Raw genomic sequence first — 26,911 nt, forward strand, 5'->3', positions numbered from 1 at the left:
TTAAAGTGATAGAATCTGAGAGTTGGAAGCGATTTATGAAATTTCCTAATTAATTCTTTTCATTTTTTTCAGAGGAGGAAACTGAGGCTTAAAGAATTTATGTCACTTACATATGGTTATCCAGCTACTAAAAAGTTGAAACTGAGAAAAGGACTCCTATTTGCTACTCTACCCAGTGACAGAATATTGAATTTGTCTCTTTAGTCATATATGTATAAAATACAGTGACTGTTTTAAAAAAGTGACTATTATATTTTAAGACTTTCCAAACTATTCAGATGCCTTTGTATGATTTGCATATTTCTTTAAGGAACAACAAAAGTGTGTGTGTGTGTAAAATTTTGCCTAATTTTTAGTAGGTCTAATATTTTCTAAGTCATAAAGGTGTTAGTGTTACACTTAATAAAAAATTTAGAACTCTATAGTTGGTAAATAGATACTGGTAAAAAGATCAGAGATTCTCAAAGTATGTTCACTTGAATTGGGCCTAATTAAGTAGAGAATGGATTGGGAAAATTTTGCAAAACAAAACAAAAAAAATCCCAATTCATCATTTTTTCTAAAACCAAAATTGCTTTGGCTTCACTTATGTGTGTTTTATTTTGTATTCACCTAAATACTTTCTAGGACATGGACCTGAAATGGTTGCCAGAAGTCATGGTCTGAATGAAATTAATTTTCAGTTTTAGCAGATCTATACCTTCCACATCTTCATCCTATCAAATAAATTGAAATTTAATATGCGATGATGGAGGGCTTGATGAAAACTGGGAGTAACCTTTATTTCCATATGTTGACACTATTCCTGAGCTTTTGAAACACTGGCCCTCAGCCTGCCCAGCTGCTTTTACTGGTGCTCAACTTTTAGCAGGTGCCTTTCTCCACTTCTTTTTCTGTGTAGATGCCAAGGCTGCCTGAGCCCCTTTATGTGCCTCTATCACAGCATCATTAGTCCCAGAACCCGACCAAGTCTGTGACAGGCTGACTAATGGTCCTCTGAAGATGCACATGCCCTAATTCCTGGGGCATGGGAATATGTTACCTTATATGGCAAAAGAGGCATAGCAGATGTGATGAAGTCAAAGATTTTGAGATGGGGAGGTGAGTAAGCATCAGGACTTTTATGAGAGGCAGACAGGAGGATTAAAGTCACAAAAAGGAGACCAGATGACAGGGCTGGAAGTTGACGTGATCCTGTGCTCTTTGCAGATGGAGGAAGGAACCAGAAGCCGAGCAGGGCTGGCGGCCTCCAGAAGCTGCAAAAGAGAAGGCAACAGCTTCTCTCCTTAAGCCTCCAGAAGGATCTTGTCCTGACAACACCTTGATTTTAGAATTCTGACTTCCAGAACCGTAAGAAAATAATTGTATATTTTTAAGCCACTAATTTGACAAATTGTTCCAGCAGCAATAGGAAATTAATTATGATCATATTATATATTATATTCCTTTCAAGATCACAATAGGATTATTCACTGTAAAATAATATCTTTAAATCCTTTTCTTTCATATTGTGGCTAAATAGCAAATGTCTTATTTTTATTTTATTTTTGACTTAATCTTTATTATATTTTTTCATTACCATTAATTCCCCTTTTACCCTCTTCCCCCAGAAATCACCACCCTGTTGACCATGTCCATGAAACTTTTTCCTTGCTGCTCATTTCCTCTACCCTCTTACCTCCCCCCACCCTACTAACTGCCATCTGTTCCCATCAATGAGTCTGTCTCCATTTTCCTTGTTATTTCAGTTTGTTCATTAGATTCCACATATGAGTGATATCATAAGTTACTTGTCTTTCTCTGACTGGCTTTCATTTAACATAATCTTCTCCAGGTCCATCCATACTGTTGTAAAGGGTAAAATTTTCTTCTTTTTTATGGCCAAGTAGTCAAATATCTTTTTAAATATGTATTCCTAAGCTTGTTTCAAAATATTTTTGTACATAAATCTTGTGACACTTCCATATTTTAAAATTAATACATTTAATCACTCCCTTTATATTTATTAAATGTGTACTGTCCACATAGGAGTATGTTGCAGAGGACACAAATGTTTAGAACATGGAGTTTAATGCCATGAAATTCATGTTTTACCCCAGGAGGTTGTATGTACATAGAAATAACTATTGCCCAAGGTGACACACTCTATTTGTTTGCTGAGGCTGCCATTCGAAGTATCACAGAATTGGTTTTTCTGAGACATCTCTCTTTGGCTTGCAGACAATTACCTTCTTCCTGAGTCTTCACAGGCCTTCCTTTCTGTGCCTGCCTCTGTCTTAATCTTTTCTGATAAGGACACAAGTCATATTGAGTCCAGGCCTGTCCTGATGACTTCATTTTACCTTAATTACCTCTTTAATGACCCTATCACCAAATACAGCCACATTCTGAGGTATTGAGAGACTGGAGTTCAACATAGAAATTTTGAGGGAATGTAATTCAGCCCGTAACACATACTAGGGCTCATAAAAGAACTGCAGGTAAATTGCTTGGGGACAATCCAAAGAAGATGGAGTGATATACTCCAGGTATTGCAAATAGAATTCGTTTATAAATCACTGGGCTAACAAGGAACTCCCTGCCATGTATGATTACAGCAACACAAAGCTGTCCTCCCCAGATCAGGCAGAAACAAAATGAGGCAGTCCTGATGGCGTGGTAAATCTAGTGATAGTACACACTTGTGTTCTTTCATGAAAAGCACTCAGAGTAAAGAGGTCTTTTGGTGCACTCCCTGAGTTCCATTCCCAGGTAATAAAAACATTTTTTTCTGATAAATCTGCCCTTTGGAAGTAAACTAATTTGCTGCAGTGAATTTTGTCAAGGCTTACAGATATTAGTGCATCTTAGTTGAGACAAAAAACAAGCAAGAAATCAAACAGAAACAAAAAAACCCCATAGTACAGTATTTTGAATATTGTTCTCATAAAAGAACCTATCTCAATAGAAAATTAATGACATATTTTACATGTCAGGTGAGTGTAACGTACTTTAAAGATTTTGTTTATTTATCTTTAGAGGGGAAGGGAAGGAGGGAGGGAGAGAATATCAATGTACGGTTGCCTCTCATGGGTCTCCTGCTGGGAACTGGCCTGCAGCCCAGGCATGTGCCCTGACTGGGAATCGAACCTCGATCCTCTCATTCGCAGACCGAAGTTCAATTCACTGAGCTACACCAGCCAGGGCTAATTAATATATTTTTAATTGAATGTATTGGGGGTGACATTGGATAATAAAATTATATATGTTTCAGGTGTACCATTCCATAATACGTGAATTGTATATTGTACTGTGGGTTCACCACCCCAAGTCAAGTCTCTTTCCATCACCACTTACCCTTTTTATCTCCTCTTCTTAAAGAAAAGCCCACCACAAAGTAAGGTCTCTTCAACTTGAGCCAAGATATGATCCTGTCATGAAAGCAGACAGTGTTCACAAAAATCATTTTATTGCCTTATTAATAAAAGTGAAAATGCTTAAGTGGGTGGGAACTCACTGGTGCAGGTAATTTAATCAACTTAATTTGTCCCGTCATTATTCTGCTTCAGCAGATATAGCTTTGTGGGCATGTACCAGAGAGAGTCCCTGGTAAAGAAGGTAGATGTGCACAAGATAACTCACCCTTTAGAAGGCAATAATACATAATGAAAAACCATGTAGAGGGTCTGAAGGAAAAATGTGGACTCATTTGAATTTCCAGGCATAGGAAATGAATGAGATTTCACTTTTAGATTATTCATTTATTTGCCTAAGTATTTGCTAAGTTTGTACCTTATACATTTCTCACTATTATCTATCATTTTAGATAAATCCTACTAGAGGATTTAAAAAATAATTTAGTCCTCAAATCCCAAATAATGCTAGTGGGGTGAAATGAATATTTTCATGCAAAGAAATAAGATGGGAGAGTGGTAGGATGCTTAGGAATGACAGTTAAAATGCTGTTTTTTCTAACATAGTACTGTTTTGATTATAAATTAATTAAATTGAATTGTCTAAAGAGTATTTATTTTCCAGCAATACATGAATTTATTTTGATGGTGTACAATATTTAGCAGGAGTTACTGGAAGTTTTCTAAGAATGTTGATTCATTTGAAATGACAGTTTTCCAGATAGAGTCTATTGGGTTTTCACAAAAACCCCCATGGCTATATCACATAATTATGTTCAGTGATGGTGTAGGTTTTTCTTAGATACAGAATAACAGTGTGCTTCAGAGCAGTAAACTTCCTGTAGTCAAGGATACGTTGTCATACACTTAACAGGAAGAGATGCAAATTGATAGCTAGGACTTTCCTCAAGGTACTGAGAAAACACTTGCAGAGAAGAAGTGACTGTCCTCAATTTTAATTAAATGCAAAGCAAAGCATGTTTTTCTAAATCCAAACCTATCTATGCCCTATTTCTATCACCTCTTTTTAGGTATACTGAACCTCAGTGCTTTCTGGAACTACAACATCTTGCCTTTCTTGACCCTCTGCAGATCACTTGCTCTTGGTTGGATTTCCCTTTTTATCTTCAGAACACTGGCACCTTCTCAGTGTTCTCTCCCCAGTATGGTAGAAAGTACTTGCTTTGCTTCTGATGGGAGGGTCCTTGTTCCAGGCACATCTCCCATTTCTAATGGAACTATTCCTTTTATTTCCAAAATGAATTGATGGGGCCAAATAGATTTTATTTATTTATTTATAGTTTTAAAAATATATTTTTATATTTTTACAGAGAGGGGAAGGGAAGGAGGGAGAAACATCAAAGTATGGTTGTCGCTAACACACCCACTACTGGGGACCTGGCCTGCAACCCAGGCATATGCCCTGACTGGGAATTGAACCAGTGTCCCTTTGGTTCATAGGCCGCTGGTCAATCCACTGAGCTAAACCAGCCAGGGCTATTTTTTTAAAATAGAGTAAAACTTGTTATTGTAGCCCTTGGGTACACTGGAGTCCACAGATTATAAGGGGCCTATGTATATAGAAATTTTTACTAATTTTGATAATTGCCATTATATATATTTTTAAAGATTTATTTATTTATCTTTAGAGAGAAAGGGAAGGAGAGAGGGAGAGAAATATTAAAGTATGGTTGCCTCTCGTGGGTCCCCTGCTGGGAACTGGCCTGCAACCCAGGCATGTGCCTGACTGGGAATCGAACCGCGATCATGTGGTTCGCAGGCCTGCACTCAATCCACTGAGCTATACCAGCCAGGGCTGATAACTGCCATTATATTTTTTGAAAATGAAAATCTATTCTTGAGTAGAATCAAATTTGGCCAGATTTTCCCAACAATTTCGCTGCAATACTATGCTACTGGCATATGTATTTTAATTTGTCAACAGCTTTCATAAGAATAGAGTAGGCATAGATTTAAAGCAAATGTATATCCTAATAATCTAAAAATTTATTATGTTATTCTGTGAAATACTGGAGATACTAAGTCTCACCTGACTAATGTCTAAGTGGCTAAGCAGTTGCGAGATTAAACCATATAATGTCAAATAAAATGCAAACATTCACCTCTGAACAATATTACTGAGCAGGTCAAATTTGTCTTTTGCAATTCAGAATTTTTCTGGTTAATGAAAAAAAATTAAATAAAGTAAGTGCATTTAATATCATGCACATCTTTGGGTAAACACATATCATGTCTGTATGACTTTTTTGTGTAAAGAAAGCATAAACATATTTTACTAGGAAGTAAGGACCTTTTTAAAGGACTTTAATGCTGGATTTTTAGAATAGAAAAGTCTCCATTGGCGGTAACAAACCGAGAGCTGTCTTAGCAGCAGAGAATTCTCTGGGAGTTGGCTACATTTTAGCCATAAGAATGAAGAAATCTGTCAGAATCTTATATTAATTTATATGTCAAAACCTCTCAGAAAGACTACATGGAAATTACCTTTGTAAGATTTTTCATTCTTTCCAATTCAAATATCTCCCACAGCCAGTGTCACTGAGACCTAAAGTATCAAATTCTTGCGTTTTCTGCTTTGTCTGACTTGCCAACTGCTCTCTGAACCTTGGCAGATTTCAACAATTCAGTCAAGCTGATGACTTCCTTGTATTTCTGATTCCAATCCTATTAATTTGAATAGATGAAAAGTTCATTATGAGGATGAAAACATTTTCAGTAGACTTGTGTAAATCATTTCTACTTATTGCTTTGTGTAATTTTATTAAAGGTAAAATAAAAATTAAGCTAAAGTTTTTCTGGGAGAGTCATAAATTATGTCAGTGCCAGTTTTTCCTAGGGTGTGCTCTTTATTAATTTTATTCTGAGTTTTCATCCCTTTGTGAATAGTACAACATTCTTTCCCTAAGTTTTAAAATAACTTTTAAGAACTATTTAAGGAAAACTATGGAGGACCAGTGTTAAATAATCTATCATTATTATACTAAGAATCCTGAAACACCAATTCAAAAGAATCTATGCACCCCAATTTTCACAGCAGCACAATTTACAATAGCCAAGTGCTGGAAGCAACCTAAGTGCTTACCAATAAATGAATGGATTGAAAAATTGTGTACATTTACACAATGGAATACTATGCAACAGAAAGAAAGGAGCTCCTACCCTTCGCAACAGTGTGGATAGAACTGGAAAGCATTATGCTAAGTGAAATAAGCCAGGCGGTGAAAGACAAATACCATATGATCTCACCTATAAGTGGAACTTAATCAACAAAACAAACAAGCAAGCAAAATAGAACCAGAAACATTGAAATAAAGAACAAACTGACAGTGACCAGAAAGGAGAAGGGAGAGGAACAATGGGGGAAAATAGGGAGAGGATCATCAAGGAACATGAACAAAGCCAAACGGGGGTAGGTTCAAGGGTTAGGAGGTAGGATGGGTGAGATGGGGGGGGGGGTTGTGGGATGAAAATGGAGACAACTGTACTTGAACAACAATAAAAAATTAAAAAATAATCTATCATTATTAGCATAGAAGTTCAAATGGTTAAAAAAATGAAAATTTTAAGACATTGATGATTTTGTTAATGTCAAGTCATGATGAAGTCTCCAAATTGTTTTAAATTTTATACTTTGTTTAAGTTGACACAATATTTTGTATTTATCAATGAAATTAATTTTTAGTTACCAAAAGTAAATTTTTTTCTAGAGCAAATTTTTATTGCTCTTTTTGGCTTTCTAGTGTCTTTATTAGCTTCTTTTATTCCTTTCTGATAGGATTCACTTACGCATTTCCCTTCAAGAATATTTTTCCACACCACATTTCTCTCCCATGTGGTTTAATACCAGCCACACCTATTATTACTCCCTTCATTCCAGTCATGCCTTCTTTTATTTACTTTGCCCTCTGGCTTAGAGCTCCCAAGTGTGTCTATGTTTGTAGCAGCTTTTGCATAGTAGCAGGTCTTCTACTGATTTAGCAGATTTGTTGAGTACCTATTATGTGCGAACCAGTATGCTAGATTCTTGAGATACAATAATGACAGTCCCTTTGATCTTTAGGATTAAGGGTTATTTCTTCTTCAGCATCATAGCCCTAGTGCTTGACACAACCTGAACCATAGCAGACCTTCCATACAGAAAGGGGGATGGGGCAGGTAGAAGACTGTAAATGGATAAAATGATGATGGAAGAAGACTTTGACTTTGGGTGGTCAACACACAATTCAACATATAAATTATGTATCCTAGAACTGTACACTTGAAACCTGTGTAATTTTATTAACCAATGTCACCCCAACAAATTCAATAAAAATTAAAAAAATAAAACTATCCCCAAACAGCCCATTCACTCTGTGAAACATCCCTATCTGTATTGAGTATTTCCTCTTAGTTCTAATACTGTCTTTTCAAATTCTTGGGATTATTTCCTATACCAATCAGTTCAATTTTGGGGAGCAAATATTTTACTTAGATTTTCAAATGAAGTTCACTTCTCTGGTGACCAATCAACTGAGTACCAGCAACACACGCTGTGCAGACATTGCTCCAAGGATTTCACTGCTGTACCCAGCCAGGTTGTAATGCAGCATTTGGTTGAGCTGCTGACTTTCTGGTGAGGGTGTCCGCAGTAGAGAAAGCAGCCTGTGCAGTGCTAGCTTCAGGAGGCTGCACCTAAAATATGCCTTTCGTTTTGTGATCCAGAGACCAAAAACTTGAGGAAAATAGAATGTAGAAGGAAATTGGGTTGCATATTTTTGAAAACATGCATGCAATTATTTGTATTCTTATGGCAAATGAGAATAACATATGGAAAGATATGTAAAAGTCAAAGAACATACATAAATGACCCATGTGCCTGGACAATGGTGTGGGGATTGACTGTGGGGTGAGGGGCAGGCTGAGTGGAGGGGGCACCAGAGGAAAAATTGGGACAACTTTAATGGCATAAACAGTGAAATATTTAAATAAAAAAAGATATGTAAAATCAAAACATGTTGAGATACATGAAATCATTGTAAAATTAGCCCGATTTGATTATTTCTGAGAAAGACAATGCACAAATATTTTAAAACTTCAGAAATGCATACCAGAAAAGTCTTATAACTATTTCCTGACCCTTGTTTTGTGGCAGTGAATGGCACAGGTCATGGCAGTGAAGCTGAACTGAGGTGACACGCGCCCATTGGTAGTTTCTCACTGCCTGACCTGGCAAACTCAGCTTAATACAATTTTCAGTCAGATGAGTTTCTAGAACTGAGAAAACTAATATTGAATTTATGCTTGAAAGAGTTAATTTATGTATTTTTATGGCATTGTATCATGTATCCTTCTGAAATTTCTGAAACCTCATTCTTTGTTTTGCCCAGCTCTCTTATGAAGACTGAACATCGAAGCTGTAATACATGATTTAGTCTCCATACTCTGCAGAATTTTGTCTTTTTTAAGCTAAGACTTTCTCAGTGCCATTTCCTTCCTTCCATTTGTTTTCTCTGTAGGAAAATTCCTTCTTTTAGGAGCAAAGTAGTCGATAAAACATAACTCTTAAACAGTCAAGTTGGTTGTGGCTTGTGTACAAAATGAGAGTCTGGAAGGAGTCTACTTTCAAGCTGAGGCTTAAGAAACTGCAAAGAGAAAGGAAGAAAAGGGAAATCTAACAAATTAAAGAACAAAGCCTTGGAACCTGAAGTTAAAAATATATACCTGTTTATACACTCCCATTATATTTATTATAAGTTTGACCAGAATTCATGATCCATAGAATTTCACATAAATTCTAAATATTGTTCAGTTTATTTGTACTGCCATTAAAAACAAAATTTGTCAGCTCTCTCTTTTGTTAATGATTTAGAAATAAACCCACAATACAATTACATATCCAAAAATACCATTAGGTTCTCTGAAAGTACATCAGTATATTTAGAAGTATGAGCTCAATATTTCTGTGCATATGTTTACATACACCCTCTTCTTCTATGGGCAGCGTGATTAGTGGAAAGAATATGAAATTCTTCAACTAGAAGGACTGGGCATGAATCCCAGACTCTGCACTACCAGCTGTGTGACCTTGGGTAAGTCACTCAATCCATTTGAGACTTGTTTTTCTTGCCTGTAAAATGAAAAATAAGAGATACCAACCTTCTGGGTTGATGTGCGGATTAAATGATTAATATAGGAGTGTGTAAAAGCACTTCGTAAATTGTAAAGCATCATGCAAAAGATAGGTATTTCATTTCAGATTAACTCAAATATTGCTTGCACAAAACAAAATGCTGTTAATGCCTGTAGTTAACTCTAGTTCTATCTAGAAAAGTTTTCTTTGGAGGAAGCTTTTAATTAAAAAACTGTAAATGGGTTTAGAATCTTTTAAAAAATCATTATATGTTTGAATCACTCTATTAAGAAAAAAATATAAGATTTTTTAAGGGGACCCCCTTGAAGGTGAATCATTTTACACTCACCTCAACTTTGGTCCTATCCCCACATTCTGGAACCAATCTTGACCTTCTTTAGAAAAACCCCTTTAAGTTGTAGATTATGTAAATGACAAAAATGTGTGGGTGAGAAGACACGCACACAGGGAAAATTTCCTCATTAGCCATAGTGGGTTCAGTGCCGAAGCATCCATGAAAATGTTTTAATTTCTTTTGAAATTGAAAAAAGAAATGAATTTTTAGGTCGAAGTAAATTTTTAGTGTATTCATATAAATGCCCATGAGTCATAAATATAACTTTTAATATTTATTGTAGCCCTGGGCAACCTAAGATGAATTTTTTGAGGAGTTTAGTTATCTGCAGCTCAAGGCTCACCAGGGCCCTGTTCCAACTGAAATGACGTTGCTGGGAATCACACACGCAGAGTGATTAGTTCTATCTTATGAAATACGGAAGTCTTTGCAGGGCCAGTATTTAGATCACTCCTTTAAGGATAAATTTGCTCTTTATAGGCGGAGATGTTATCAAGAGCATTCCTTAAAATGCAGCCGAACCAAGGGCTGGGTCTGTGGAGGAACAGTACTGAAATCTGGCGCTCAATAACTGGCAATGGCCTCTTCGTCGGAGAGTCATGAGGGGAAAGTCTGTTACTTACACTCATCGATCTTTTTATTTTTTTGACTTGTTGACATGAATTTACTCTTTTATTTTAGTTTTCCTTTTTTTATTGTTCAAGTACAGTTGTCTCCATTTTCTCCCCACAACTCCCTCCGCCCCACCCATAAACCTTATTCGAGTAGTATTTGCCCATTACATTGCATCAAAATATTTTAGAACTACACTCTCAAATTACATGAGCATCTAAAGAAATGCCTAATGAGTAAATAGTGGGTTGTTCAAATAGCTAACAAGCTCAGATAGAATTAATAGAGATACTGTGCCAAGAGTAAGGTAAAAATCTTATATAACAGTTATTCTCTGATTGCAAGCAGCAGAAACTGATTCCAGGTAACTCAGAAAAGGAACAAAAGGAAAGAAGAAAGGAAACTGGCCCTGCTGATGTGTATGATATATATTTTTTGAAATCGGGTTGGTTTTCTCCATTCCCCACAGCTAAGTCAAGTAAGGTTTAATTTAACCCACAGACCACTGGAAAAACCTCATCCTTCGTCAGGTCATCTAAGTCAATGCTCAGGTTAATCCAACACCAAATATGCAAGCATATTTGTGCTAATGTTTTAAAGTAACCCTTGTGCCTTGCTACAAGACTGATAGGCATTGTGTAGTTAAATTCTAGAAACTGCTCTCTACCCTGTACCTAAACACACATCCTCACATTATAGCTAGTTTTGTGGCCCTCTATTCTCTTACCAAGTTCTCTCTACTCCTCACCTAACACATGTTTGCCCCTTATTTCTAAGGACGTACAAGCAGGGCTGTAAACATGCTTGTCTAGTGCACTGGACGGTTCATTTACACTGGCACCTGCTCTGACGTATTGAGGCAATCTTCTGCTGGTCCATAATATCTGTTCTGTATGTACCAATGGTTAGATATGTTCCATGTCTTTTCTTCCCCTAATGTGCATTTAATATTTTATCTGATGTCATCACTGGAATTTCTATTGAACTGGAGCTATTACAGGCATTAACAGTATTTTGTTTTATTCAATTTACAAGCTCTTCTGTTCCATTAAGGATCAATTTAGAATTACTTTTCCCCAAAAATATTGTTTTCAGAATAGGACTATTTCTATCATTTAAAAGGCCAGGTATGCATAACCCTAATCAGACTTGTTCAGTATATGTATGCCAGATATGCACAGAGGCCAGGTTTAGGGACAAGGGAAGGTTGGCCAGGGACTGTGTCTGCTGGGAATTTCTTTTCCTTAATTTGTCACTTATTACTTGATTCAGAACCACTCCATTTGACATTTTGTAACTTGAAACTTATGGTAGGTTTCTTACTGACTTTTTGAAATGTAGATGATTAATTAGATTTAGAAATATATTTGAGAGTATTACAATATGTTGAGAGGTAATTGTATGGATGCTCAGAAAAATTCACCCAGATAATCTCTAAAATGCTTACTTGTCCATCTGTCCATCCATCTATCCATCCATCCATCCATTCATTCATCCATCCATCTACCCAGGCATCTGATCAGCTGATCTCTTGTTAGAGTCATCCATCTGCCAGGAAATTGTGCTTGAAAATAGAAAAAGACTCACAAGAAGCTTATAAACTGGTACAGAGGTAAAACACAAACAATTACAATGTCATTATGGAGATAAATTCACATGTGGATGAACTCATGCAAATTCCAGAGAGAAGAGTGAAAATAATCTAAGAATCTGGAGGATCATAGATCTAAATTTGAATCCTGGCTCTTCTCTAATTAAAGCTATGACTTTGAGTGAGTTATTTAATGTCTCTATGTCTCATTTATTATACATGCCTAATATCACTTATTTGACACATAATAGATGCTTTTTCTCTGTCTCTCCCTCTTTCCTTTCATTCATCTCTAACTTTGGTCCCCTTTCTAAAAAAAAAAAAAAGGCTTTAATTTGATCTCTAAATTCTTTAAGAATCTAAAGTTTAGGGGATTTAAGAATGATCCCCTAATCTTGAAAAAAGTGCACTCATTACTCATGGTCAAATATTCAGTGTGTTTTGTAAATACAGTAAAGCTTTATGAATAGCACTGGTTAGTCTCCAACATACACCGCTCTTTCTCACCTTCAGGACTTGGCATATCCTATTCCTCTTGCTTTCAGATCTCTTTTCCCTGTGCTTACCTTGCCAACACCTGCTCCTCCTCCAGGTCAGTTTGTGTCACGCCCCCAGGGGTGATTGCTAGGGGGCTGATCTTCGGATCACCTTTGGGTTCTACTCATCTTATTAAAATAACCTTCACACAACAGCAATCTCTCACTTATATATAAATGCCAAATTTTGAGATCTCTGAAATTCTAATGTATTTTCCTTAAAAAGAAAAGGCAATGATAATGATTCTTCCTCATACAGACCCTTCAGGGATCAGCTTTATGGTTTGCTCCAGAGAAAGAGGATTTGTTTCTGTTTCATCCTCTCAATGCAAAATGTGGTTACAAATTATTAAAGGCCAACAGGGGTGAATCAGTCACCAGGCCCTATGCCAGGTACCATATATCCGTTATTTCATTTACTTATCACGTCAACTTTAAGAAATAGGTTTATGAGTAAAATAAGTTTAAGAATGAAGAAATAACAACTTAAGGAGTTTAAAGCAATTACTTTATCATTACACAAATTATTATTTTATAAATGCTAAGACACAATAGGTTATAATAGTAAAACAAAACAAGGCAAAAAACAAAGTTCTCAAACACCCAAAACTCTACCAACCAAAACACTATGGGTTTAGCAATATCTTTTCGGGGAGAGAAGGAAACATGGTCTTTTATGCATATTAATCCTAAGGTGATTCTGATATCAAATGCATTTAAATTGAGGTGTGGCACAGGCTAGTTTGAACTCATGACCGTATGACTTTAGAACCAATATTTTTACCATTGTTCTCTGATCTTAAGATTCAGAGAATTGGCCCTCAACTATCTGACTTGTGAGAAAATACAAATTTTATTGAAAATTGTGAAAATAAACCAAGGGCAAATATTTCTCACAACCCTGAAACCAAAACCACTCATTATATTCAAACTTGCCAGCAATATTAGATTTGCAAACTTTAAAATAAGTGCAGAAAATATAGAATATTTATCATGTGCTAGTCACTTTATATAATTATTTTCATATATGATTTTACCTTACAAAATCGTTATCCTCATAATAATGAGGTAAATATATTATTATAATCACATTTAACAAGTGAGAAACTAAGGCACAGAAGCTGCCTCAGTTCTTATACTAATAAAGGGCAGAGTTTGTATTAGAACTAGAGAATCCATAAATTATGGCACTGGTAGGAAATTCAACAATTTTCCAGATCATGGAAATACAATAATGTTTTCTGAGTAATTGAATAAAATTAGCCAAGAGAAATCTTTGCTGTTGGGGAAGGTTTTTAACATGAGAAATCTGATTTATTGTGGAAATGAGATCCTCCCAGATCTCCTATTTCTTACCAGATCTTAATTTTTCCAGCTTCAGTTTGACAGCCATTATAATTTCAGGACTATGACCCCACAAAAGACTACAAATAACTGCACATCGTAATCTTTGGTTGCTTTCTCCATGTCCCCAAGACCGAAAAGCTCCTACAGCCAGTACCTGTGGTTTGTTCCTGGTTGTATCAGTGTCTGGCATAGCCAAGGAACTCAATAAATACTTGTTGAATGGATAAAGCATGTAAGAGATTGAGAACAAACAATGTTAGACTTGAAGAAAAAGCACATAAAAAGAATGCTGTCTTTTCATCAGACCATAATGAGCTTATAGGGCCTTCTACAATTTGAAAAAGAGTACTCTCTCTGGGTGGATAAATGAGGAAAAGCCACCCACTGGGCAGATGAGATCTGTCTGACTTGGCCCACATGGAAGAGCGCCTGCTCCAGAGACTGATGAAGTTCAGCTAGGCAAGTAGAGCTTAGACTTCCACCCCACTTGCCCTCTTGGTCAGGCACGTTTAATCAGTGCACAGAATGTACAACTGTGTGGGTGGCCTGGTTTCTCTCATCTTCCCCTCGATTTTGGATGGGAGGGCAAGTGTCCTTTTGTCTTTTCTTCTTCTTTGTGTTATCCTCGGCTGAGGACATTTTTTCATTGCTTTTTAGAGAGAAAAGGACAGAGAGAAACATTGATGCAAGAGAGAAGCACCTATCGGTTCCCTTCTGTATGTGTCTAGACCAGGGATTGCACATGCCAAGACCAGGGACTGAACCGGCAACCTAGGTATGTGCCCTAACCGGGAATTGAACCAGCAACCCTTTAATTGCAGGACGATGCTCCAACAAACTGAGCCACACAGGAAAGGGCTCTTTTGCCTTTCTTCATCAAGTACTAGTATGCTTCATTCGAAAAGATGCAAAATAACTGCATCCTATTTATTTATACCTTACTAAACATCCCATATCCGCCCTTTTAGTTCTCAAAGAGAGTGCATTAGGTAAATTAGTTCCTTCCCTCCTTATACTTCAATCTATAATTTTTATAAGACCAAATTTTAGAAACCAAAAATATTGAGCTCCAAACCTGAATGTTTTAGTATTGAAACATTCTGTGCATTTTTTATTGTGTCTTGTGTCATTCTTATTTTGTGGTAGGTGAGCCACTAGAAAAAAAATAGCTAAAGCCAGAGTCTAAAAAATGTGAAATCGTGTTTTCCCTTTCATATTTATTTTCTCTCTCTCCTCTTCTCTCTCTCTCTCTCTCATACACACACACACACACACACAAACATACACACCCATAACACACACACAGCTTTTCTGTGCTAAGTGGGAATTTAGGGACAACCTTGTTCATGGCAAAAAACAACAGGAATTCTTTTGGAGTTAGTGGCTCTCTGGACAGCAGCAATTAATTGCAAATGATCATCATAGTGAGAGTTTCTCAAGATAAGTTTATTAAAGCTGATGTACTAAAATTCTATTTTATTTTACTTAGATACATATGCACACACATACTATAAAATTCAAAGAAAACCAAAATTCCTTTCTTGATTAAAGGATGTGCTAATTAAAACTTTTTTTGGCCTTGACAATTGCTGTACTATAGCATGCCTTTTTTTAAAGGAATTTAAAAAAAGATTTTATTTATTTATCTTTAGAGAGGAAGGGAAGGAGAGAGGGAGGGAAATATCAATGTATGGTTGCCTCTCGTGCATCTTCTGCTGGGGACTGGCCTGCAACCCAGGCATGTGCCCTGACTGGACTCAAACTGTACTTCTTTGGTTTGCAGGCCCACACTCAATTCACTGAGCTACACCAGCCAAGGCCATAGCATGCTTTTTAAGAGTGATATTCGTATTTAATTTTAACAAAGATCATAGGATTGTTTTCAGTTTTAAACATTTTTTGGGGAGAGTGTTTTGATTCAGTTTGCGTGTCCTCAGGTTAGAACATTGCTTTTGTGTCCCCAAAGGCACTAAAAAATGTGGTATCTGTGGATGGATCTCAATATCTCCTTGTTCCATTTAATCCTCATCTTCTTCTTTATATGAAAGTTTCTCACTGATTACGCTGAAGCAACAAAGTGGAAGGAATTCTGATGATGAAGGAGAGGACTTGCACTTTCACCAGCTCTGAGGGTGATTCACCCCTTGTGTGGGCGGTGCCTGTGGACAGAAGCAGGCTCTGTTCTCTCTATTGACAAACAGGGGCAAAGGCAACTCAGGAAAACCCTTTTGAGTGTTAGTAAAACACATAGCTAAGTGTTTGTGAGAAGAGCTAATCCTAGTGTTAGAACTGCTAATGCCTGCCAGTACGGGTTGCCCCTGCTTTGTTAGGAGCACTAATTTGTAGCACCTTTACAGTAATGTGGTTTTCTGATACTAAAGCTCTTTCTTTTCTGGTTCACGTTGGTTTTACTGTGAGCTTCATGGTTAAGAAGATGCACACCCTGGGCTGGCCTCCTAGTGAGTCAGCAGGATTGGAGAACAGAGGGTGTGGATCATCTGGAAAATGGTACTTAGTAGTATTTAAAGGGCAGGGCTTCAGAGACTTGACTTTGGGTCCCAGCTTTGTATTTTACTGTGTGAACTTGGGCAAGTTGTTTGCCTCTCAAAACCTTTGTTTTCTTCTTTTGCAACACTCCCTACCTTAGATGGTTGTTTTAAGGACTAAATTAGATATTGCAGGTAAAGTGTTTAGCATAGTACCTGGCACAAGGTCAGGGTTTGTTAAGTGACACACTTTTCTATTGTTCACGTGTGACCCTGGAGAATCTTTTTTGATCTGAAATTTCCTACTCATAGGTTGAATTATAAGTCTTAGAAATAGCTAGAGTAAAATAATACTTTAGGGACTTTTGAATTTTTGCAAAAACGAGTATATTGCCAAGAGTAGTTACCAAATCAGCCTCAGTATGCTCTAAATTATTTCCAATAAATTTGACAGATGTATATTATAAATACAAACAATAGTGGTAATACTTATAAGACTAATAACATTAACAGTTTCTATTTGTTCAATGTAAACTTTATTTGCAGTCACGTTAAGTAGGTAATTTTAAATATTCACAACAATGGCACAAATTAAATATCCTTTTTCATATTTTATAGAGAACACAGAGGCTCAGAGAAATTAGGAAACATCTAGAAGGCTGCACAACTAGTAATTTGTCCTTCTGATACAGGGTGCAGCCAGGGGGGCCCCCCAAAAAAAAGATTTGGAAAGGTGTCCAGAATTCAAAGTGTATAGAAATATTGGAGAGACATATAAGATGTCCTCACCCCCCCGCCCCCCAGGGGGAAGGGGTGAATGGAGCCAGGCCATTGAGAGCTATTTTGCATAACAACAGTTTTGGAGCTAACCTCTGGAGGAATGGTTATTTAACATATCTACAACCTTTAACTGGTTTCATAGATATGTTAAATAGCAGTGGCCAAGTTTGGAGCGAGGAAGAAGAGAGCAGCTTGGGGACTCAAGATGGAACTAGCAGGGACTCAGGATGGAACTGGGAGGACTCAAGATGGAACTAAGGTCTGCACTCCTGAGTGAGAAGGAACTAGCGGAGACTCAGAATGTAACTAAGGGCTGCTCTCCGGAGTGAGTGGACTGGGACTCAGGAGAATGTAACTAAAGTCGGCGCTCCTGAGAAGGGAGAAGGTGGTGGCAGGGACTCAAGATGGAAACTAGGGGCTGTGCTCCTGAGCGAGAAGGCCTGGGTGAGAGCTTGGAGAAGACTGGCTCCAAGACATGAAGGGCCCCCGCTTGGCCAGATGAAGGGAGAGCCACGCGGTTTCAGCAGAGTGAGGACCCCCTGTTGGTGAGGTGAAAGAGAGAGCCACGTGGTTTTGGCAGGGTGTGGACCCCCTCTTTCCCAGGTGAAAGGGAAAAACCATGCAGCGTTGCCAGAATGGAGATCCCTGCAGCCAGGTGAAGAAGAAAGCCACATGCTTTTGGTGGAGTGCGGACTCCTGCAGCTCTGGTAGAAGAGGCCCACGCGGCTTTGGGGTGCCCCCTTTGGCCGCGGGGCCTGAAAAAGCAAGAGAGACTTTGACTGGAACTGGGTACAAAGGACTCTTGCCAGTGGACCGTGAGAGGGTACCACAGTACTTTGGATTAACTCGAGATCCTGTCTGCACGGTGACACAGCTGACGGTGCCAGCGGCCTGCAACACAGACGTGTGCTCTTTTCCTGATTTACGGTACCCAGAGTTGGGACAGTGGGAGAAGGGAGCGCTGTGTGGGTGTAGGTGTACAACCTAAAGGACTTTGATATTTTAGTGGTGGCATTAGGCCTGAATAGCATTAAATAAACATTTTGTTTCCTTTTCACAAATCTCTGGCATTAAGAGATGTCTTTCCAATTGGCGGTGGACAGGAGGGCCCAGTAGATTTTAGTATTTTGTTTTTGGGAGGGGCCCCTGTTGTATAGCAGTTTTGGGCATCCCTAGGTGGGCCAAATATTGTATTGCCCCTCCCTCAGACCTCCTCTTGTTCGGTAACACTTCCAGTTACAGGGAGTGAGAATCTCCTAAGTGAATATCAAATATTTTGCTGCCCATTTCGTAGTCTCTGAAGAAATCTTACATTCTCTTCTTTGCTAGAATCCAGAATTCCTTTAGCTGATTAAATTTTCTCCATTGATGTGAATTTCTATTCAATGTAATAACAACGAGGCACTGTCTTAACAAAGGATATGCTGTACGGGTTTTTCTGAGAGACAATTCCTTCATAACTTTTCAGCCAGATGCATCTGACGATAATGTTGTTAACATCTCCACAGTCCGTGGCAGGGGAAAGTTCTATTCTAAGGAATAGTTTTACTTCTAGTGGATCTTATCATAATATCACAAAATGATTTATTAAAAAAGAATCCATATATTGTTAGAAGAAAAAGTCATAGTGTTAGGAAGATAAACAAAGGATGAGTAGGATGTAGAAAATAAGAAATGAGACAGCTAATAATAAGATTAGAGGTAATAGGAGAGATAAATGTATGCAATACACAAGGGGAAAATGGTCAGAACTTAAAGTTAAAAATCATTTAGATGAGTATTAGGTAGTGAGTATGTGTTTCCAAATGATGGAGGGTAAGAAGGCAGTGTTCAGGGGAGTTCAAGCTCATATGACAGCAGCTTTCTGCATTTCCAAAGAACTAGTGTGTCAGAGTGGAAAGAGCAAGGCCTTTGAAGTAGTACAAAACCAGCCTCAACTTTGCTACTCATTGGCCGTCCGACTTTAGGCAAATTACTTAGCTTCTCTAAGTTTCTGTTCCCTCATGTATGTGTACACATGCATACACACACATATAAAGATTATATCTGCAGACATACAAGGATTAAATGATATATGATATGATATGATATGATATGATATGATATGATATGATATGATATGATATGCCAGCACAGTGCCTGGCATAATGATGCTTAATTGAGAGTAGCTTCAATGATTTTCCAGTGGCTTTTCCATATAAGTGGCCTGTCTTGGCTCATGCTTCAGATTTTCCTAAAACCTCTCAAACAAGCCTTGGTGAGTCCTATTCCTCTCACTAAGTGTCCTCAAGCCTGGCATTAGTGACAGGCAGCCCTGATTTGCAGCTTGGCTTCTCCTGGGTACCTCCAAGCTCAACACAAGTAGCAGCCATCTGGAGATTGCCGTGTTGCTCATGCTGGGTGGCCTTGGCAAAACACAGGCAGCGGATGATCTTGGCCTGTACTTTCTGGGAGGCCCCAGAGCCAGTGCAACCAATGAACAGCTTTGAACCACATTGAGGCACCACTCAACCACCTCCACAAAGTGACACACTCAGGAGGCAGACACAGGCCTACTGTGTGAAGTGGGTACCTGAACAGCTGATCCTCCACGGTGATCACAGCCAATCCTTTCAGCCAATGGCCTTGGGGTAAATACCTCCCATTGGCATGCCAACAGTAATCAAGGCTCGACTGCAACAGGAGGGTATACAGAGCCCACACAGTGGGTTGGGTACTTGTCATGCCCAACTTGAGTGTACAGGGAGGCTGTGCCACTTGACTCTACAGGACACCTATTACATTAGTCTATTCTACCAAGACATAGAGTCAAAACAGCTCTACCTAATACATAGAAACAAATATAGGGAGGCTGCCAAAAGGGGGAGAAAAAGAAATGTATCCTAAAATGAAGAACAAAACAAAACTCCAGAAAAAAGACCTAAACAAAACAGAGCCAAGCAATCTATTAGATGAGTTATTGAACTTAGAAAGAACTTCAATAGCATAAAGAAGGACATGGAAATCATAAAAAAGAACCAGTCAGAAATGAAGAATACACTTACTGAAATGAAGAATAATTTACAGGAAATCAACAGTAGAGTAGATGAAGCCAAGAATTAAAACAGCAATTTGGGATATAAGAAAGAAAAAACACCCAATCAGAACATCAAAAAGAAAAAAGAATCCCCAAAAAGTGAGACTAGTGTGAGGAGCCTCTGGGACAACTTTAAGCATACTAACATTCCTATCATGGGGCTGCTGGAAGGACGAGAGAGAGCAAAAAATTGAAAATCTATTAAAAAACAATGACAGAAAACATCCCTAACTTGGTGAAAGAAATAGACATAAGTTTAAGAAGGGCAGAAAATCCCAAACAAAGTGAACCTGAAGAGACCCATACCAAGACACATCAGATTAAAATGTCAAAGGTTAAAGACAAAGAGAATATCTCAAGAGCAGCAATAGAAAAGCAGTTAGTTACCTGCAAGGGAGTTTCCCTAAGACTATCAGCTGATTTCTCAACAGAAACTCTGCAGACCAGAAGGGATTGACAAGAAACATTGAAAGTGGTGAAAAGCAAGGACATATAACCAAGATTAGTCTACTTGGCAAAGTTATTGGGGAAAATGTTCTGATTTTGCTACTCACAAAAAGAGGGAATTTGATTTTTAAAGAGCTCATGTTAGAGACAGAGAGAAGTAATATTAAAATTAAAGAGATAATATAATCTACAAGAAGTCAGGAATTATTTCTCAAGGTAAATCCATGCTTTCTCATCCTCGTTCAGATTATCCTGTTTTTGTAGATTATTTAATTCCCTTTTACCTACTGTTACAACAGAGTTGTATGGCAGAAAATGAAAACTTAAGGCTATTTTTGTAAGAAGAAATAAGATTTTGATGTGATATATAATACCTGTGGATGAATGCTTATACAATGACAACTTTTGAAAAATAAAACAATCTCAATATTTTTAAAGTAGCTTTAGTTAGATCATTTTTGTACCATTAACATAAGTTTTTTTTCTCAAGGCGCCTTCTATTTTCCCTATGTTCTAATGATTAAAGCCCTTAGGATTGCACTCAGCAATGGTAGAGCTCAGATCAATTTCTGGGTCAAACATTGGATACTTAATTTTCTCTCTGCCTCTCTTTATGAGAGCTGGTGAAGCCAATTTCATTGTGCCGTACACCATGGAGCAGAGAGACGCTCCTGAGCCTGATGGAGGTTATTTTTCAGGGCTCCAAGAACATAATCTCTGTGACTGATGATTGTTGTTATAAGATTTTAAAAGTTTTATCCAAAAAATTCATATCTTAGATTGCTGATTTCTAATACCTACTTCTTAGTGCAATGGAGTATATGATCAGCAAAGTAAAGAGCAATATTTATTTGATTAAAATGTCCTCAGCTTGATTTTCTTGTTGCTAGGGGCAACCAAACAGAATAGATCTAAAATGATGGGCAACAACCACAATGATTATGGTCCATGTTTTCATCTCTCCCAAGCTGTGATTTTAAAATACCCTCCCTGGCACTTATAGTCATAAAAACGATGGCTACGTATGCCACTTTAGACATATTGACAAAGCCCCCACCTAAACAACCCTATTCCACTAATGAACCTCTTCCCAGGGCTTGGTGAGTCAGCCTCAGGACAGAAGTGTCATTTCAAAACATGGCTATAAGGAAGATGATACAGGTTATATTATGTAAATGATTCCCCCAAATGAATTTTCTATCAATTGTATGTCTTGGATTAGCATAAGTAGCAGGAACATTTATAGAGTTTGTGTCATTTCGAGAACAGTATCACTTCTTGAAATAAACTGTGTGTAATCTACTTAAAAATGTGGTCATTCTGGTATAGATATAGACTGAAGTTTCTAAAGGGGATTAAAAATACACCCTTGGCAGAGGTCTTCATAATACAGTAAAATTCTATTAGACTGCTTTCTAAGGAGAAAAGAGCATCTTGGTGAACAGGAAAATATTAGCTTTACAAAATCATTACACAGAAACAAACCCCTTTGAGATGTTTGTTGGAAATTCCAAAAATGAATCTGATATACAGGGACAAAACACAGTAAAGCAGCATGTGACAATATAGTTTTATTTTTCCTCTATCATCTTGTTTATTTGCAAGCCAATAGAGAGAATCTTCTAGTACATGATTTGATCTCTGCATGTTGCGATGCTTTTGTCTGACTTCTGGAAGGTGATATTCACCCAGACAGGCAGGTAGCCATTATCAAACTTACAATAAGACTTCTACTAGGTGCACAGCCTTGTTGGTGAGAATCATGGATGCCAAGTTGCACTTTTTGAGGCCAAGGAAAGGTCCCTATACACTCCATGGTAAAGGGCAGGATTTCATAGGAGGAACAGTTTAGGCTGCTAACAGTGAGGGACAGTTGGAAGAGTTGGGGAGCTGAGTATTTTCTAGCCCTCTGAGAGTTAGTGGAGACTGTACTTCCCATGAGGGGAGGCCCTTAGCAGCAGATTTGCCACAGGAAGGACTACAGGAAGGGCCTCTCTGAGCTGAGCATGAAGAGCAAGCCAAGAGGAAGAATATGAAGATCAAAATCATTTTTTTAATTAAATATTTTATTTATTTATCTTTAGAGGGGAAGGGAAGGAGGGAGAGAAACATCAATGTATGGTTGCCTTTTGTGCGTCCCCTGCTGGGAACTGGCCTGTAGGGAACTGGTCTGCAACCTAGGCATGTGCCCTGACTGGGAATCGAACTGCGATTGTCTGGTTCGCAGGCCCGCACTCAATCCACTGAGCTACACTAGCCAGGGCCATCAAAATCATTTTTTCAACCTCATGAAGTTCCCTTAGGCTGGCACCCAAGATATTTTCTAATTAAAAAAAAACCCACAGCATTCTTAAAGTATAATCTACCCAAAGTCATGAGATACAAGTTAAGTTCCCCATTTGCCTTTTTTCTAAATCTGTACAATGTCGCAACACTCTGCTGGCCTCCTTGCTTAAATTTACCGCAGGCAGTGAAGATCTGGCCTTCCTGTCTCAGAGAGGGATTTGGCTCTGAGCGTTGCCAGGCCCAAGCTTGGTAAACTAAAGAGAGCATGACCAAACTGTTAACCTAAAGCTTAACTCCACTTGCCTCTATCACCACTCAAACTGGAAAAGGATGAGAGCCCTCCTCGTCTCTAGGACTCGCTCTGGGTACACTAATTTCTTAAACCAGAAGACAGGTTTGTCTCTGGGAAGAAACACTTGGCTGCTGCCATGCTTATTAGCTATTCATTCATATCCTGAGCTGTGCGTGCCACACGCCCTGCTGCCTGCACAGGGCGCCGGTGAAAACACCATCCCTGCCTGACCCGGGATGACAAGAACAGGTTCTTTAGTTCAGTTATTCCTCTTCACAATGCTAAGAAAATCTAATTACATTTCTTTCATGAATTTGCAGTACTTTTCATTTTTTCTTTGTGCTCAGGACACCCACTTCTCCCTGGGTTGTCTGGATTTTCTCCGCTTGTCTCTGCAAAGTGATAGAAGTCCTGGAGCTGGAGGCAGAGGTACTCTTAGAGAGTTAATTGCTTGGTAGACTGGGAAGTTTGTTCTTTTTCTTTCTTGTCAATCTTGATTTTATTTATTTATTTATTTTTTCATTGTTGTTCAAGTATCGCTGTGTCTGTTTTCCCACCACCACTTTCTCCCACCCCACCCACCTCCACCTCCCACCCTCAATCCTGCCCCTCCTTGGCTTCGTCCATGGGTCCTTTATACATGTTCCTTGATGACCCTTCCCCTGCTTCCCACCTCTACCATAATTCCTCTCCCTGCTCCCCTTTGGTGACTTCCTGTTTTTCCTTTGCTGCTTTTGAGATTCCCCCTTTCTCTTGGAATTTTGCCATTTTAATTACAATGTGTCTTAGAGTGGGCCTCTTTGGGTTCCTCTTGATTGGGACTCTCTGTGCTTCCTGGACTTTTGTAACTTTTTCTCTCATCAAATTAGGGAAGTTTTCCATCGTTACTTTTTCAAACAGGTTTTCTATCCCTTGCTCCTCTTCTCCTTCTTGTATCCCTATAATATGGATATTATTATGTTGAATGTTGTCCTGAAGTTCCCTTAATCCCTCTTAATTCTTTTTGAATCTTTTTTTTCATTTTCTTGCTCTTTCTAGGAGTGTTTTTCCACCTTGTCCTCCAGCTCACTGATTTGATCCTCTGCTTCATCAAGCCTGATTTTGATTCCTTCTACTGTGTTCTTCAGTTCCTGTTTAAGATAACTTAGCTCCATTGGCATAAATTAGGAAATAAATAAATTCAAGCCTCAAATAATTCAGATTCTTGAAAATGTAAAGACTGGACACAGGGAAATAATAATTTGTGAAATTATAGCTGGATCTTCCTAGGATACTCTTGTCAATGATGCTTAAAGGTTGGAGAGTGAGGGCTGAAGAAATGTTGAAGCTTCATGACAGCAAGGACTATACGTTTACTATTACTCCATCATGTGGAACAAAATTGGCGCTCAATAAACATTTGTTGAGTGAATGAATGTACCACCTTTTCTTTTGTATTGCTATTTATTTGTAGCCTACCTTTATTCATGCAACAACTGCTTATTAAGTGCCTACTTTATGTTAGGTAATATGCTAGGGCATGAGTAAAGAAAATGAATAAAACTTGATACATGCCCCCAAAGATATCTGGGTCATTTAAAAAAAACTCAGCCATTTTTAAAAATAGGTTTTTTTAAGTTTCAACAGGAATGAGATAAAAAAGTGTGAAGATAAACAGTCCTATTTGACAGACCTAAGCATTGCAATAGTGGGCTTAGATGTCTTCGGGGCTTTGTATCAAGTTTTATTCAGATCACGACTATCCATAGTAAAGTGACAACAAATTCACAACTATCAACAACTGATCCTAAAAACAAAAACAGAAGCAAAAAATGAGAAGAGGAACAGAATCACAGAAATGGAGATCACATGGAGGGTTGTCAACAGAGAGGGGGAGCGTGGAGAGTGGGAGAAAAGGTACAGGGAATAAGAAGCATAAATGATAGGTATAAAATAGACAGGGGGAGGTTAAGAATAGTTTAGGAAGTGGAGAAGCCAAAGAATTTATGTATACAATTCCATAGACATGAACTAAGGCAGAGGAAGGCTGGAGGGAGGGGAGTGAAGAGAAGAGGGGGATAAAAGGGAGGAAAGAAGTGGGACAACTGTAATAGCAAAATAAATAAAATATACTTTAAAAAATAAAAAAAAACTTTTTCAGTTTAAAAAATTAAATTGATTACTAGGCTTCATGACATTTCTCCTATTAGTAGCCCATTTGTACAAAATCCTACAAGCTTTGCTATTTTAGAAACCCTAGTGTTTTTGTAAAGTTGCTAAATTATATTTCCTTCTTCCTTCCTTCTTTCCTTCCACATTGAGTTCCTCTAGATATAAGTTTTGGAGTAATTCTTTCAATGTGGTTAGTACAGTGTGATTATCAAGCATTTGAACTGGAGTTCTGAGGGCTTAGTGACCTCATGTTAGGTTCTTATTGCTGCCACAAATTTAGTGACTTAAAACAATATAACTTTATTATTTGCATTTCTGGAGGTCTGAAATGAGCCTCGCTGGGCTAAAATCAAGATGTCATCAGAGCTGTGTTCCTTTTAGAAACTGTAGAAGCAGCCTGCTCTTTGTCTTTTCTTACTTCTAGAGGCTGCCTATACATTTTCTTCAAGGGTGGCTTCTTCCACCTTCTAAGCCAGCAATGGCCACTCAAGTCTTTCTCATGCTTATCACTGTGTTTCTTTCATCATATCTCCTTTTCTGACTCCTACACTCTTGCCCTCTTCCTTCACTTATGACGACACTGTGATTACTTTGGGTCCACCTAATACAGAATAATCTCCTCATCTCAAAATCTTGTTTAATTGTGTCTTCAAAATCTCTTCTTTTGTGTGTGTTTGTATGTGTGTTCAATCTATCTATCTATTTATCATCTATCTATCTGTCTAGCATCTATCTATCATCAGCAATTATTTCCACACTCTTTTATGCTCTCTTCTGTATCACAGGGCTGGAAGCCTAAGAACTTCATGTCCAAGACTCCTTTACTTTTGATGTTCTGCCTGCTAATTATGTTCTGTCAATGAAATAAATTTATACAAGGTTCTGAAGGCAGAATGAGGCTCAGCAAACCCATATACAAAGAAAATAGGAATTCCTTTGCAATATAAATAATTTTCCTAATTTATTGGTTTGTAAATTTGAAATAATGATGAGAAGCATTTTGCTTCTTTAAAGTAGGGAATACCTGATTGTTCAGTATTTGCGGCCAGCATTGAATCCTTTAGGAGACAACAGGGTGAATTAATTTTTTTCCCTTTAGCTTGCTTCTTATGTGACATTGTTTGAAAGACTAAATACAGTATTTTTAAACAGATGATCGGGTGTCACCTTTAAATGGCACAAGTTTAGTAGGAATAGTAGAGTCTTTTATTATGATTTCTTTACAGAATGAACCTCAAAGGTATTCCTCTGTGCCTTCCTGATGAAATTGTATTGAGAGGCAACATTAAGACAGTGGCTGGGAAGAAAGGCGAGTGTCAGGAGGGCAGGATAATTTTCATCTAAGGAAACAACACTAGACGTTGGAGCAGGTAATTGCATGTATTATTGAACAAGGCGGTGACTCTCCCACATGAATAGTTCATCCCCAA

This window comes from Artibeus jamaicensis, unplaced genomic scaffold, assembly GCF_021234435.1.
Source record: "Artibeus jamaicensis isolate MK-2021 breed Jamaican fruit bat unplaced genomic scaffold, CSHL_Jam_final contig_415, whole genome shotgun sequence".
In the NCBI taxonomy this organism is placed as follows: Eukaryota; Metazoa; Chordata; class Mammalia; order Chiroptera; family Phyllostomidae; genus Artibeus; species Artibeus jamaicensis.